This window comes from Podarcis gaigeae (genome assembly GCF_964106915.1).
Source record: "Podarcis gaigeae genome assembly, chromosome: 1".
NCBI classification, from domain to species: domain Eukaryota; kingdom Metazoa; phylum Chordata; class Lepidosauria; order Squamata; family Lacertidae; genus Podarcis; species Podarcis gaigeae.
The window spans coordinates 35,485,713-35,500,291 of record NC_139678.1 but is presented as its reverse complement, the minus strand read 5'-3'; the positions used below and the strand labels follow the sequence as shown (position 1 = coordinate 35,500,291).

Here is a 14,579-nt window from a genome sequence, read left to right as displayed (position 1 = left end):
GTTTAGGTCTCCTTTCTGGCAGCATGGTTGTGCATTGTGTCAGTGTGTATTTTTGGTTAGTTGATAGCAGGAGGTTCCTTGGCTGTTGTTGTGCATTGAGGCCAGTGCTTTCTGTGTGTGGCAATTACATGTATTGTTGGTGTGCAATGCTGTGATTAATTGGTGGTACCAGGTTTGCCAGATGCTACATTAGCTTTGGTTTCAATAGCTTTTGTTGTACCGTTAACTTTGCTACTGATTGGGCAGAAGATCATAACTAGGATTGTGATGCTGCTGTGATATGATAGGGAAACTAACGTGACGTTTAGCCTTCTCCTTAGCTCCAAAATGTGAAATTGCAAAATTTAACCTTGAAAAATCATTCAAATTATGGTCAAATTGATTTAATTTCAATTGAAAAGAGATAAGTGAAAATGGTATGTTTGCTAATTCAGGGAATTTTGATGTTGTTTAAACATGCAGTTTACTGAGAGATCCTGCTCAGTTCAGTGGTGCAGATTCCACAAAGTCCTGTTGCAAGTGGAGCACCTCAATATCAGCAAAGAAAATCCTCATGTTGTTTTCCTCAGTGCTCCAAAACAAACCGCTCACATAAAAGGTGCAACCCTTAAACTATTGAATAGCTGATTGTGTAACTTTTTACTATTAAAAAAAAAAACCCACAGGAAAATACTCAAATCAAACTTATATTAACATATTTGTGTGTGTGTGTGTGTGTGTGTGTGTGTGTGTGTGTGTATTCTTTTTATGCCTGGCAAACTTCCAGCTGCCAACAAATTCTCATAAATTCTAAAGATCCCCCTTCAAGTTTATGCAGATTTTTAATCCACAAAGTGTGTGTCAAATTGAGGAATTTTTGTCACCACAGGCGCTTACTAATGTTAGATACACTTGTTGCTGCTTCATATTGTTTGCAATCATCTTCACTAGTGTCAAAATATTTTTCACCACTTCTGCCAAGACGTTTCGCACCTTTCCCTTTTAGAAAGAGAAATCTATTGTAGCCTTAAAATAACCAGGAATCTGCTTTCTCTCTCTCCTCCCATTTTCCATACTCTCAAATATCCCTGAGGCATCTGGCGCTGAAGTGTTCTGGCACCGTCCAATTATTTTACAAAAAGCCATCATAGAAATAATCTCCTCCCCAACCTCTCCCCTCGGTGCTGCCCCAAGCAGATCAATGCATTTCAAAGCAGAATGGCTTGAGAGCAGTGAGGGAAGGAGTAGCATGAATGGTAACAGGCGCAGCAGCAGCAGTCAGCCTCCTCCTTCATGCTCTGTCTCCGAGACTTTTTGCTGGCATCTGCCTCTCACAAGCCCCTTTTGTGTCCATGTGATAAATCTAATCTCCCCTCTAGCAGCTCCCATAGTGTCTCATTGATTGATTCAATAACAAATGGAAGGTTTATTTACAAAGCTTTCTGCCTCTGAGACTATTCTCTCTCTATAAAAATTATAGTACACCTAGCATATTTATGAGTTTGCATCCAAATGATTGCAGGTCTCCGCAAGAGGCCTTTGCAAGGTTTAGGTAAAGATGCATGACTCTGCTGATATATGAGTGATCTAATGTTGGGTGTGCAAATGTCTTACATGCATACAACTTTACTGTGCTCAAGGATCCTCCTGTTCCCAGATTACAAGGTTGTTGCTCCTTATGCTAACACGACTGCAAGGTCTCCAGTTTAATTGATTGATAAATTAATGCATCGTCACTGCCACACCCGTGTCTGGCTTGCACGTCTATTCCTTTTCAGGGTAATGAGGCTACATGAAATGAAAAGTCCTTCCCACAGGTGTGCCTCTGTTTCAGTGGCGTAGCGTGGGGGGTGCAAGGGGGGCCGGCCGCACCGGGCGCAACTTCGGGGGGGGGGGGCGCGCTCGCTGCCTCCGGAGTCGCCGAGGAGCCGCTGCCTGCCATGCCGCCCTGGCTGCTTCAGCCGCGTCCGACAGCCGGCTTGAGGCTCCTTCCGGCCTTGTCTCCCGACGGGGCGCTGCGGGCGGAGGCTCCGGCACCAAGCGCCACGCCGCCCAGGCTCGGGTCGCTGTCTGGACGCGCGCAGCCCGCCAAACGCGCCACCGGCGGCGAATGAAGCGCCCAGCCGGAGCCACCTGCGCTCTAGTGCCTGCGCGCCAAGACCGCCCACCCGCCCCGGAGGCCGGCCGACGCACTGGCCCCAGAGGCGCCCCCTCCCCGCGCCAGAAAGAAGCCGCGTCGGGGCTAGCCGGGCCGGGGAGGGAGACCGAGAAGGCTGCGCCGCGACGCCCAAAGACGCGCGTCTTGGCGCAAAGGGGCCCGCGGCACCCAGACGCTGAAGGGACCCTCTCCCCCTGACCCGCCACTGAACTGCAATTCCCAGCTCCCTTGGCAAATCACAGTCCCCAATCCCCAAGATGCTTTATTTGAGGCAGGGGTCCTTTAATTGCAAAAACAACACCACGGAGGGCAGCAGTCACCACGGAGTTTGCCCCAGAGTAGAGCCGTCAGTATTAATGACCATGGTTAGGGGGTAGGGGGCGCAAGTTACTTGCCTTGGCCCGGGTTAGGGGGCGCAAATTACTTGCCTTGCCCCGGGTGCTGACAACCCACGCTACGCCGCTGCTCTGTTTTCCTGTTCTTAGCCCTCACACAGCAAATTGGCATTGCTAAGGCTGAATGCAATTCTCTCCTAACCCAATGCCTCTGCTGCTGTTAAAATGCTATCTGTACATGGCTGCAGGCATGTATTGGATAGTGCCCATGCTATCACTGACGAGAGACACAACGTGCACTTGCCATGCCTGTGCATCTCTGGTATACAAGTTTTAAGATTTGATTTTAAACTGGTTTTCTTCTTCATATAGTTCTTTGAAAGAAAGCTGCTATTGCAAGCTAGGCTACCACTACCACCTCCCGCAGCAACGCCCCACCATTTCCATAGGTTTTTTGTTTTTTACTTCTGTTTCTCCCCACCTATACCCCCAATAGCAAGGCTATCTCCTTCCCCTCCATCACTTTGAACAGTTTTAACACAATTGCTGTAAGATCAAAGCTACAGCTAAGGTAGTGTTTTGGGGAAAGGGATTGTCTGTTCAAGCCCTGCTTAGGGGGCGGGAGGGCATTACACAATCGTAAAGGGCCATTCTAGTTCCTGCAAAATTTACAAAATCTGAATGACAAATGTGTAATAACTTCTCCAATTGAATTCTTTTGTGTATTGGCTGGATATGTCATAACATTTGGCAGCCTGCCCACAGGAAGTTGTTTTATCTTCCCAAGGGCTTAGCATGAGGAATGGAGCGCTACGTCTGTGGGGCTGGGTGAGTCCAATTGTGTTTACGCAGAGGCAGGCAGCATTTGGAAGCAGATTTCACCAAGTGGTTGGAAAGAATGCTTCGGATGCCCCGTGAACTATTAGCATATGCTTAGATGCAGCTGTATCTGGAGAGTAGGGCTGTAAATCTCCATGTGATCACTCTTATTTCCTCAACACGCACCTTTTCTGGGAAGCCTTTGGATCATTCCCCAATTCCATATTGTAACTAAGCCAAAGTATGTGTAACTGAGGTAATTCTTCCCCTGCCTATCCATGCCTCTGTTTCTTTCCTTCCTCCATTTGTACGCCTCCTGGGGGAGGGATCTGTTGAGACTGTTGTTGTTTTTTGTCAAGTGCCATGTGCATAGATATCACTACATAAAGAAAGAAAATAATCCTCTGCTCAATAGATCTGGTGGAAGCTCAATACAGTGGTACCTCTGGTTATGTACTTAATTCGTTCCGGAGGTCCGTTCTTAACCTGAAACTGTTCTTAACCTGAAGCACCACTTTAGCTAATGGGGCCTCCTGCTGCCGCCGCGCCGCCAGAGCACGATTTCTGTTCTCATCCTGAAGCAAAGTTCTTAACCCGAGGTACAATTTCTGGGTTAGCGGAGTCTGTAACCTGAAGCATATGTAACCTGAAGCGTATGTAACCTGAGGTACCACAGTAGCACACAATCGAGGAACTCCATCAAGAGCTCTGACTGGCAGCAGAATCTAGTCTAGACAGAGTCGTAAAATAATTCAATGGTTCTGTTACTTCATATTCTGGGCTTTGATGGCAGAGACCTCTAATAAATGGTGGAATGCCAGCATGAGGTCAGTTATACAGTTTTGCTGCAACCATACCTGAGAATCAGCAATACAGGTGAACTTTACTTTATACCATTTAGCATTTTGTCTGAACCTCCATAAAACTGAAGTTGCTTTCTTCAGACACTTTCTTTCCATCCCTTCATTTTCTGTGTTGAAGTGTGCCTCCACACCACTGACGCCTAAATAAGGTACAGCCATGGGTTTTATCTGAGCAAATATTGACTCTTCTTCTAGAAAGATTAATGATGGAGAAAGAGTGATCATCATTCTGTTATCACAGTTGCCAAAATCATTGTGAAGCGGTACACTGGAAAAGTAAATCATTCAGTGATTAAATGATGGCAATGATCTTCTCTTGTAAATCACTGTTATGAAGCAAGATGTATATTGCATATTTTCTTGTGCTATAAATGGTGAAAGGTATTCTCTTGACCTATGCCCTCAACAGTGTTAGGTCAAAATATAAGAAAAATAACTTTATTCAAAAAATTCAGCACCTTACAGTCTGATCTGGAGCTCTGCTGGGTCAGATCAAAGCCTATCTAGTCCAGTATTCTATTCTTGCAGTGACCAACCAGAAACCGCCAAGCAGGACCCGAATGTAACCACACTCTCCTTTTATGATAGCCAGCTACTGCTATTCAGAGACATACTGCCTCTGACAGGCGATGGACACTAATCATGGATAGCCTTATCCTCTACAAATTTGTCTAATTTCCTTTTAAAACCAAGTTGGTGGCAATCATATCTTATGGGAACAAATTTCAAGCTCTATGAAGTACTGAATCAGCCAACATTCAGCTTTATTGGTAGCTTTTTCCTAGTATTATGAGAGGGGACCCCATGAACTTTTTCCACAACATGTAGAATCTTGTACACCTGTATCATCTTACTTTTCCCTCTAACTAAATGCCACAACCTTTCCTTATAACTGAATTGTTCCTGTCTCATGATCATTTAGCTTGCCCTTTACTGAATCTTTTCTGACACTACAATATTTTTTGAGGTGAGGAGACCAGAACTGCATACAGTATTCCAAGTGGAGCTGCACCATAGATAACAGTGTTATGATATAGGTCGTTTTATGGGGATGCGGGCGGTGCTGTGGTCTAAACCACTGAGGTTTGAATCCACACACAGGGTGATCTCCCATTGCTCTGTCCCAGCTTCTGCCAACCTGGCAGTTCAAAAGCATACCAGTGCGAGTAGATAAATAGGTACTGCTATGGCAGGAAGGTAAACAGTGTTTTGTGTGCTCTAGCACTTGTCACAGTGTCCCATTGTGCCAGAGGTGATTGAGTCATGCTGGCCACATGACCCGGAAAGCTGTCTGTGGACAAGTGCCAGATCCCTCGGCCTAAGAAGCGAGATGAGCACCGCACACCAGTCACCTTTGACTGGACTTAACCATCGGGGGTCTTTTATCTTTACCTTACCATAGGCAGTTTTATTTTCAATCCCTTTCCTAATGATCCCTAGCACGTTATACTTTTTCAAAGCTGCCACACATTGGGTTGGCATTTTCATTTAGCTATCCTCTATGACCCCACAGTCTTTTTCCTGTCAGCCTTCGCATCCAAGTAGTGTATGTTAATTATTATTATTTTTTTGCCCCATTGCATCGTGCACCCTTTACACTTGCTTACATTGAATTGCATTTACCACTTTACTAAGAGAACTTTATGGAGTTCTTCACCAGCAAGCTTGGCTACATCACTAGTCATCTCTAGCTCTAGATTGTGAACAAGCAAGTTAAAAAGCATGGATCCCAATACTATTCATTTGGGAAGTCCATCTAAAATATGTGATACTAAGATTATTCTTGGACCTTTGCATCTTTCAACCTGTCTAGTCAAGATCCTATAATACGCTCTCATATGGTCAGTGTTGGCCATTCAAATTGTATTCTATCGTTGGGGCCTTTCCTCATAGATTGGAAGAGCAGTGAAGGAACTGGGGGCCCACCGTAATAATGCTGGGAGAATGCCAAGGTGACATTGTAGATCAATCCCATCAATATTGCATTGATTTCCCTACACACTGCAGAGAAGACATAACACTTTGATGTTGTGGGGTGGTGTCTGCATGGCTGTGGATTGTGATCACTGTTTTCTCTGTGGAGATATTCCCTGATGTTAGCTCCATGTGTCTGGAGTTACCACTTGGATTTTTGGCAAACATCCTTTCATGGGAGTAAATGCTACCAGTATTCTATAGCTCCATCCTCTCCCTTCCAGCCTTGCCTGTCTTGTACACGGCAACTATGGCCTTGCCCATTGCACTTGAGTAGCTTGTACCCAGCTAGTTATACTTCCACACCTCCATCACGTGCAATGATGGCACTGACTAGGTAGCACCAATTCCAGAAATAATTATCCTATCCCACTGGTACACCCCTGGATTTAATTGTTTACATGATTTGTATCTCATACCTTCAAGAGTACACTCTTCCTGCAGCAACTTACAATTAAAATGAAAATACAAAGTAAATAAATCAAAAGCAGTAGAACAAACAGGTAAAAGCACACAGCCCATGCAACTGAAGGAAGCACAATAGAATAACATTGGTGTTGCAAATAATGGATAGGGAATTTCAAATTTATTCTGCACCATCTCTGAAGCACAACATTAAATAAACACATTAATTTTAATTATGACTGCTGTTGCAAACATTTCACCATGAATTGTCACATCTTTCTCAGAGACAGGGTGGTCCTACCATTAGGCAGAATCAGGCAGCAATTATGCGTGTCATGAAATGTCAGCAAATTGTTAATTTGTTATTACTGCATTTTTACTGGTGGTGGGGGCAGTAACATCAGGAAACATCTCTACTTACATACCTCTGGTATTTTTGTGCCCTAGGTTCCAAAATAATGCAGCTGGCTACTGTCACTCACCCTTCACAGAACTACAATTCCCAGCACCCTTAACACACTTCAGTTCCCAGGATTCTTTGTGGGAGGGAAATGTACTTTCAATGCATGGTATGTATGCAGCTGGTGGAGGGGACAGGGTGCCATGTGCTCTTTTGCCTCTGGCAGAGAAAGGGAACAACACATATTTCCCATTGATGAGTTTTATTTCAATAATCTAATAGCGATTTAGCAAAAGAAATCTGCAAGTGAAGGTGTTTTGTATTGGTTTCTCTGTTCATACATGGTTGATACATATCAACTCCACTTCCTTGAATCCAGAACTAAGATGTGTATACACAGGACTCTAGTATCCCATGCACTTATTATTATATTGTATTTCCAATAATGCTGGGTGGTGGAGGGACTTTTTAAAGAATTTCTCTTCCATCTCTACCTGGGAAACAAGCTGACCAACCATCTAGTTGAAGGAGAACTTTGCATGCTACTCTCTGGCACGCAGGAAGACCTGTTGCTTATAAATGTACATTTAATGTATTTGAACATTCTGTCATGTTAAATATTATCTGCACATGAGAAGTCTGTGTGTCAGGAGAAGGCTCTCCATGGAATGCAGTATTTCCACCTAATGCAGTATTTCTGATCTTCAGGAGACAGTGTCAGTGCTTATGTAGCCAAAACAACACTATCCCAACACAAGGGGTATTGACAGACTCTGAGGAACTACAAGGTTTGCAGAAGTACAAAAAACACAAGCAGGAAAACCCTAAGGTAGAACCCTTCTCCTCCCCCCCCCCGACTGAGCATGCATGCTCAGTGAGCATGAAATGTAGAGTAACTGTGGGGGTGGGTGGGAATGGAATAGCATGTCAAGAAAATGAAAGAGGAAGAAACACAAATATAAAATGGGAAGAAAGAATTCTCTCATTGTTTGAATAGGTTACTGTGGTTCGCAGACAGAAGTTGTTTTTTTTAATGGCCACAAGAAAGGAAGTGAAAGCCATGCATAGAAATCAACGGAGAAATCCAAGAATTTAATGTGCAAGAAAATTTACAAATAAATTGATATCTGCCTAGGAACCATATACTCTCAGTGGGAGATTAGTGGCCAAGTAGGTGTTACTTGTATTAGACATGGCATTGGACTCCAGAATTAATTGGGAGTTTGTGGGTGGCAAATGCCTACAGCTTACACCAGTGTTGTCTCACAACGCAGGGGGCTTTCCCTGTTGCTCTCCTTGCAAGTTAAATCACACATACAGTCTTGGGGCACTTCAGTTTCAGAACAGAACTGCTCAAGAACGCACACATCCTGATCACCTGGCACACTGCTGACTCTATGGGTGTAGTCTGGCGGGGGGGCAGCTGCCACCCCAAATCAAGAAAATTCATTAAAAATACAAAGCTAACTGAGGTTATGCCCCCCAACAAAAATCCTGGCTATGCCCATGGCTGACTCCACCTCTTCCTGCCAGGTTAATATGCTGCCCCCCCAATAAAGGAGGGGAGCTGCCAGAGGGCACTTTGCCCAAAGTCCTCATACACTTGTTGCTAACTTTTCTCGAGCTAAGCTCAGATGGGAAGGTTCAACTCCCCTTTCCATGTTGGTTAGTTTATCGGCTAGCCTTGTTTAAGTCACTTCTCCTGTTGCAGTTGCTGTCCTGAACGCTTGGGTGGATGGCTAGATTAATAATAATAAAAAAGGTATTAATTCGGAGCGACTGGAGTTTCAAGTATGGAGTTTTAGTTAACTGCCCACTTGGATTTTCCTCTCTTCAGTCGCGGGCACATTTCGCAGGCGATGCGCTCGCCCACTCCCTCCCTTAAAAAGAGCCGAGGATGCAACCACAGGTTTTCCAAGGACTACGGCTACGGGCATAAACCGCGCGCGGGGTGTGTGTGCATGTCCCAAAATGTTCCTTCTTTACTTCCACACACTCCTTTAAAAAATCCCAGGGGCTGAGGCGGGGACTATGGACCGCCTCCTTTCTCCCTTCCTCCTCCTCCTGACGGCGCTTTCGGCCAGCAGAGGGGAAAGGGAAGAAGGAAAACACACAGACACACACACATATACAACCCGGCCAGGCTCGCGCCCGAGAGGCTGCTGTGTCGCGCGCATGGCGGCGGCGGCGGCAGCGCGTGGGCAGGGCTTCACCGGAGGAGCCTCGCGACGTCCGCCCCGTGGAAGGAACGGAAACGTCTCTCTACACAAGGTCCTTCTGCCGCGCACGCGCAAAAGCCCGGGTAAGGCCTCGGGGGCGCGCGCGCTGAGCCGCGGCAGCGGGGCGAGAACTGGGAGGAGGGGGGAGGGAGGGAAAGGCAGGGAAAAGCTGCTGAGGTAAAGTTAGAGGTGGGGGCGGGGAAAACAAGGGAGCGAGGGAAGGAGGGGGGCGGCGGCGGCGGAGCGTAAGCGCGAGGGAGCGGGCGGGCGAGCGGCTCCGTCGGTGAAGCCAGTGCCGGGGAGGCTCGGCCGCCGCCATTACTAAGCCCAGATCACCGGGGAGGGAGGGAGGAGGAGGAGGAGGAGGAGGAGGAGGAGGAAAGAGGAGGAGGAGAGATGGGGCCAGGCCGCCGGGAGTTCCTCTGAGGGAGCTGCGGGTCCGGGAAGGGGACGACGACGACGAGCCGCCGGCGCTGAGCGAGAGTCCCGGGAATGGTTCCGCGGGAGAGCCGGAGACTGAGGTGAGGAGGAAGAAACCGCTCCTCCTTCCCAACTCCCACCCCCCTCCCCACACACAACTACACCCAGCCCCATCAGCTGCCGCACCGCCGCCGTCGCCGCCAGCAGCAGCGCTGGGGCTCGGGAGTCGGGGCGGTTGCTGCTGCAGCCGCCGGAGAGGTGGAGGCTGCCGCCAGTTCCGAGGAGGGATGGGGCCGCCGCCGCCGCCAGCAGCAGCAGCAGCAGGAACTGCTGAGTGAGTGAGTGAGAGAGAACTGGGAAGACCGGAGCTGCCTTTTCTTTTCTCCTTCCTCGCTTCCTTCCTTCCTGCCTCGTCCGAGTCTGCTCCATACCTACACACCCCGCGGAGGGGGAGGGGAATGGTCGGACGCCTCCCCTGCTTACTTGCTTTGGTCCCAGACAGGTGATGAAGGCCTGAGCCGGCGGGGAGGGTCGGAGCCTGCTCTACCAGGCTCTGGTGGTGGCGGCGGCGGCTGCCAGCTGGTCACGGCCCCCCCAGCGAGGGAGGAGGAGGAGGAGATGAGACGACAAGGAAAGGGGCAACCTACCTCCTCCTTTCTTTCTCTGCCTGACCCCCCCTTCCATTCTTTCTGCTTTTTAATAATAGTAATAATAATAACCGTAGGTCTTCCGTTCTTGACTTTCTCTCCAGCACCCCACCCCCCGTTTCTCTTCTTTCTGGTCGTCTCTCTCTTTCTCCCTCTCCCTCCCCCCCCCCATCTCGCCATAGCAAACTTTCCTCTCAGGCGCGAGTGGCCTGCTCCTCTTCCCCCTCCAACCCTTCCCAACTCCATAGGGTGGATAGGAGGACTTTTGGAAACGGCGGTAGGAGGCGGGGGCTGTGTGTGTTGCTGGTTGCAGTTCTTTCGTGTTCTTTCTTGCCAACAAAAAAACACCCCCACCCCGGATTTCCTCTTGTCAAGGAAAAGCTCTAGATGGGAGTCTGGGAGTGACAGTTCGACGTGGGAAAGATGCACAATAACTTCAGTGGGAGGGTGAAGAGAAGGGGAAAGTGTGGAAACCTTCCCATATGTCCTTTTATGCATGAGGTTTTTCAGCAACTCCAGTGCCGCAGATTTGCCCGAAAAGTAGGTGGGAAATGTTTTAAATCCAGACTAAAATAGGCCAGTGGGTGGGTGTGCATGTTAAGTTTAGGCTTTTGGAGATAATTAGTGTATTTTCCCTCTTGCTTAGATACTGCAATTGGCAGAGATTTCTTAAGTCTACACTGCACAATAAAAAAGGCAGTACAATTGATCCAAACATTTGTGGATCAATTGCACATTCATTTTAGCTGCCTGTTTAGACAGTTTTCATTGAAAGGAATTATGGAATTCATATTTGTGATCACCATTTAAAAATGAATGGAGAGTTCATAATAGAATCTCTATGGCATGGATAACTATGTATTTTTTTACAATCAAGTATATGTATTTATTTTCTTTTATGTAGTATATATTTGTTTCAGAATATTAATGATTTCAGCCCACAAGTTTTTAATTGGTAAAGTTAGTTGTGAGTACCGTATAAAGACTATTGCCTGTGAAAGTTAGTGCCACGATACATCAGTTATAGTGCAAGCCCAAGCATGGTTTGTACAAAGTCCCATTGAGTTAAAAAAATCTTAAGAATGCTTGGGATTGCCCCCTTGCAATGCAATCCTGTAATGTTTACTCAGAAGTCACACTAAATTCAATGGGACTTTCAGGCAAGTATGTTTAGGTTTGTAGCCTTCAACTCTTAAAATGCTACTCTATCATATGCCCCAAATTTGGAGTAAACACTAGTTAATTCTAAGCTTCACTAGTTAATTCTAACTTAATGTTAAAAACCATTAGCTGTTTGGCATGTAATGAGCTAAGTAAATGGTTATTATGAGTGATAATTAATCGTGTTCATTCACCAGCAGAGTGGACTTCCGCTTGTGCAAGAGGACCTATTCCTCCCCTTCCTCCTGCAGCCCTCTGCTGACTATCAAAATCCACTTCCAGAATTGAGGAGCAGATTGAAGAAAGTGGGGCTGTTGGGGAGAGGAAGAGGTCTCGCTGCATTGGTGATCTACCTGGGCAACATTAGATTTCACATTTTTAGAGGAAATAGTTGTTTTTACACACACACACACACACACACACACACACACACGAGATTTAAAGCTTAATCCAGGTATTCAGCCTTCATTTGTGGATTGGTTTTCAAATGCTATTTACAACTTGCAAGACCATTTAAGCATTTTTCTTTGTACAAGATTTTCCTTTTGTGAGTTCTAGTAGAGTAGTGCAAATACAACCATTCAGCATCTTAAATATCAAGAATTTATTCAATCTGCAGGTTGTAAAATTTTATTGAATTCTTTTGTTTCTCTTCTGTTTATAACTCATCACATCTTTCCCCCCACTGAGCCTATTTTAATCAGTAATAATATACTCTGTAGTCCATAAACCACTAACTTCAGAACAGTTTAGCGAAAGACCTGTGTTGAAGATTCAGTATTGTTATTTCTAGATGAGTTCTTTATTTTTAGTCTGCTAATAGTCTAGTGTGACTTTTTAACAGATCATGATCTTAATAGTCTAGTGTGACTTTTTAACAGATCATGATCTTAAGGAATGTAATAAGATTTCACTTCCTAAGCATGTGCATGTTTTATATATACATGTACACACATATACATATAAAGCTTCATCAAAAAGTTCTTAAGGAGTTGTTCTGCTGTATTTACTAAGGATACTATTATAAGAAGTCTGTACACTTTATGGAACACTGGTATAAGTAAAGTTTGTGATGGGTTTGTGAAACACCTTGGAACCTTGCTGTTCATGTTCACTTCTAATATCTGTTTCATTAGAAGATAGGTTTGAAACAGTCAGGCTTACCAAAATTTATTTAATATTATCAAATGAGCTGGCCCATTATTTAAGTTAGCTGGTCTTTGTAATATGAGGTGTTTAATATTTATAACTTAGTTGGTTGCCTTAATTACTTTAAACCCTAACTTTATGAAAGGAGAAGGAAATAACTACTTTGATTCTTTGTATATTTGACAACAATGTATATATATCCACAGTAAATCAAATGATACAACAAATTTCTCCTGCAGGGAGTACTTATATTGTTGGAAGGACTTTGACAGTGTGTTATGAAATATTTAATAGGACAATGTGCTCAAACACTTACATTGGCAATATGTAGTCATTGAAACTGATAATATTTATTTTGAAAAGCTACTTTTAGTCCAAATAATTCATTTGTTGATTTTTATTTTTTACTTGATATAAGGAAAACATTTGAAACTATACTAATTATCAGTATCGTTGAACATATGGACTCCTTATTTTAAGAGTTGATTAAAACTTTTAAAAAGCAAAAAAACCTCCCATAATATTTGCACAACACTATTAATCATGTATGGCTCACACATGATTAAGTGACCTGGTTTCTCTGCATTAGATGTGGAAGCAACAGTTGGGAAAGGATTGAGTCTTTTCCACTGTGAATCTGCTGTACAAATATTTTGAAGCTTAGAAACTGAGTAATGAAATCTGTAACCTGTTGAGGTCACAGAAGTCAGTGTGTGAGCTTGAGTATTTTGTCTTTTGGGGGCATTCTGCACCTTAGACTTGTAAGGATTTTACTTCCCAGCATGTTGTTAGGCTTTCTCCTTGCTACTTCCAACTTTCATCAATATCTAGTGTGAAGAAGGATATGATTATTCTTGCTAGGCTTAGGTGGAAGGTTGGAAGCAGCAAGAGCAACTCAAACAGAGGGTTTTTTTTAAAAGTTGTTTTTAAATCCAACGCCTGATAAGAAGTGAAAGATGAGACTACCCCCTCCTAAATTCTCTGTGTGCAAAAACACATGGAGTAGGGTAGGCTGGCTTCTCATGCCAGACACAAAATGGGATCCTTCTCCCTTCAAGTTACCGGTACCTTCATTCCAGGGGAAAGTTATGAAAAGAGTGAGGGGCTGTCTCACCTTGTGCAGTGCATTCAGAAAATGGATGAGCAGCCTGCAAATTACCAGTAGTGGTTAGCACTGATGGACCTGGGAACAACATTTTGGATCCCAACATTACTGTGTACAAACATATTTAGTCATATATGTGCTCATGAATTGCAGCAGTTACTGCAGTTCGTTAACTCTGGCTGTGGTCTGCATCATTAGTTAACTCTGACTCTGTTCTGCATGTACTTGCTGTCAAAAACTGTGTCTACACTAGGTGTGTTCAGACATTTGCCTCAACAGGTGAATGCTGTATGTGTAGCTAGAGAGCAAGGGCATGCAAACCCTGCTCCCAGTGTTCCAGCAGCCCTTGGTGCTCTGTTTCTATCTTCCTCCATGTTAAATGGCCAAGATATGTGAGGATTTCTTTTTAGGCTTGCTTAAATGCCTTGCATGAATAAGGATCCTGCTTTACCAGGCTCCCTCATAGTGTGAGATATTATTCTTGCATTTAAACAAATGTGAATAAAAGCCCACAGACCTCCACACAGGGAGGAAAATACGAAGAGCCCTACTTGATCAGGTCAAAGGCCCGTGAATGCATTTTTTATTATGCTTGATGGCCATTATGTTCAATGTGTACATACTGCTTAGGCCAGGGGTTAGGAACCTGTCACCTTTCAGATGTACAGGACTCGGATCAGCCCTAGCCAACATGACCAAAGGTCAGGACTGATCAAAGCAATGTCTGGAGGGTGACAGGTTCCCCTTATAGGCCTTTCACACCTATAAGCCTTGGGTTCCTCATATCAGAAATATGCTACAATCTTGGTGGGAGTCTGCATCCTGCAGCACCTTTCTTCTCCCTGCTTCTTATTCCCCTACCAACTCTCTGTGATAGGAGGACACCAAATAGAAACAGAGAAGGGTGGCAAGAAAAGTCACCTGCTCTACAGCTCTTGACCCAGA

The 14,579-nt window shown here is 45.0% G+C and overlaps 1 protein-coding gene across 2 annotated transcripts in view; it reads left to right on the top strand.

Annotated features, from left to right (window-relative positions):
* Positions 1-9,007: 9,007 nt before the first annotated feature.
* The window catches only part of ARHGAP5 (Rho GTPase activating protein 5), a 38,055-nt gene continuing 32,483 nt past the window's right edge, over positions 9,008-14,579 (top strand). Inside the window, exon 1 of one of the 2 annotated variants that reach the window (XM_083740943.1) lies at positions 9,008-9,235. The gene's annotated coding sequence lies outside the window, so the exon portion shown is untranslated. Of the gene's footprint in view, positions 9,674-14,579 lie in introns of both variants that reach the window. The other variant, XM_083740942.1, reaches the window with a different exon arrangement.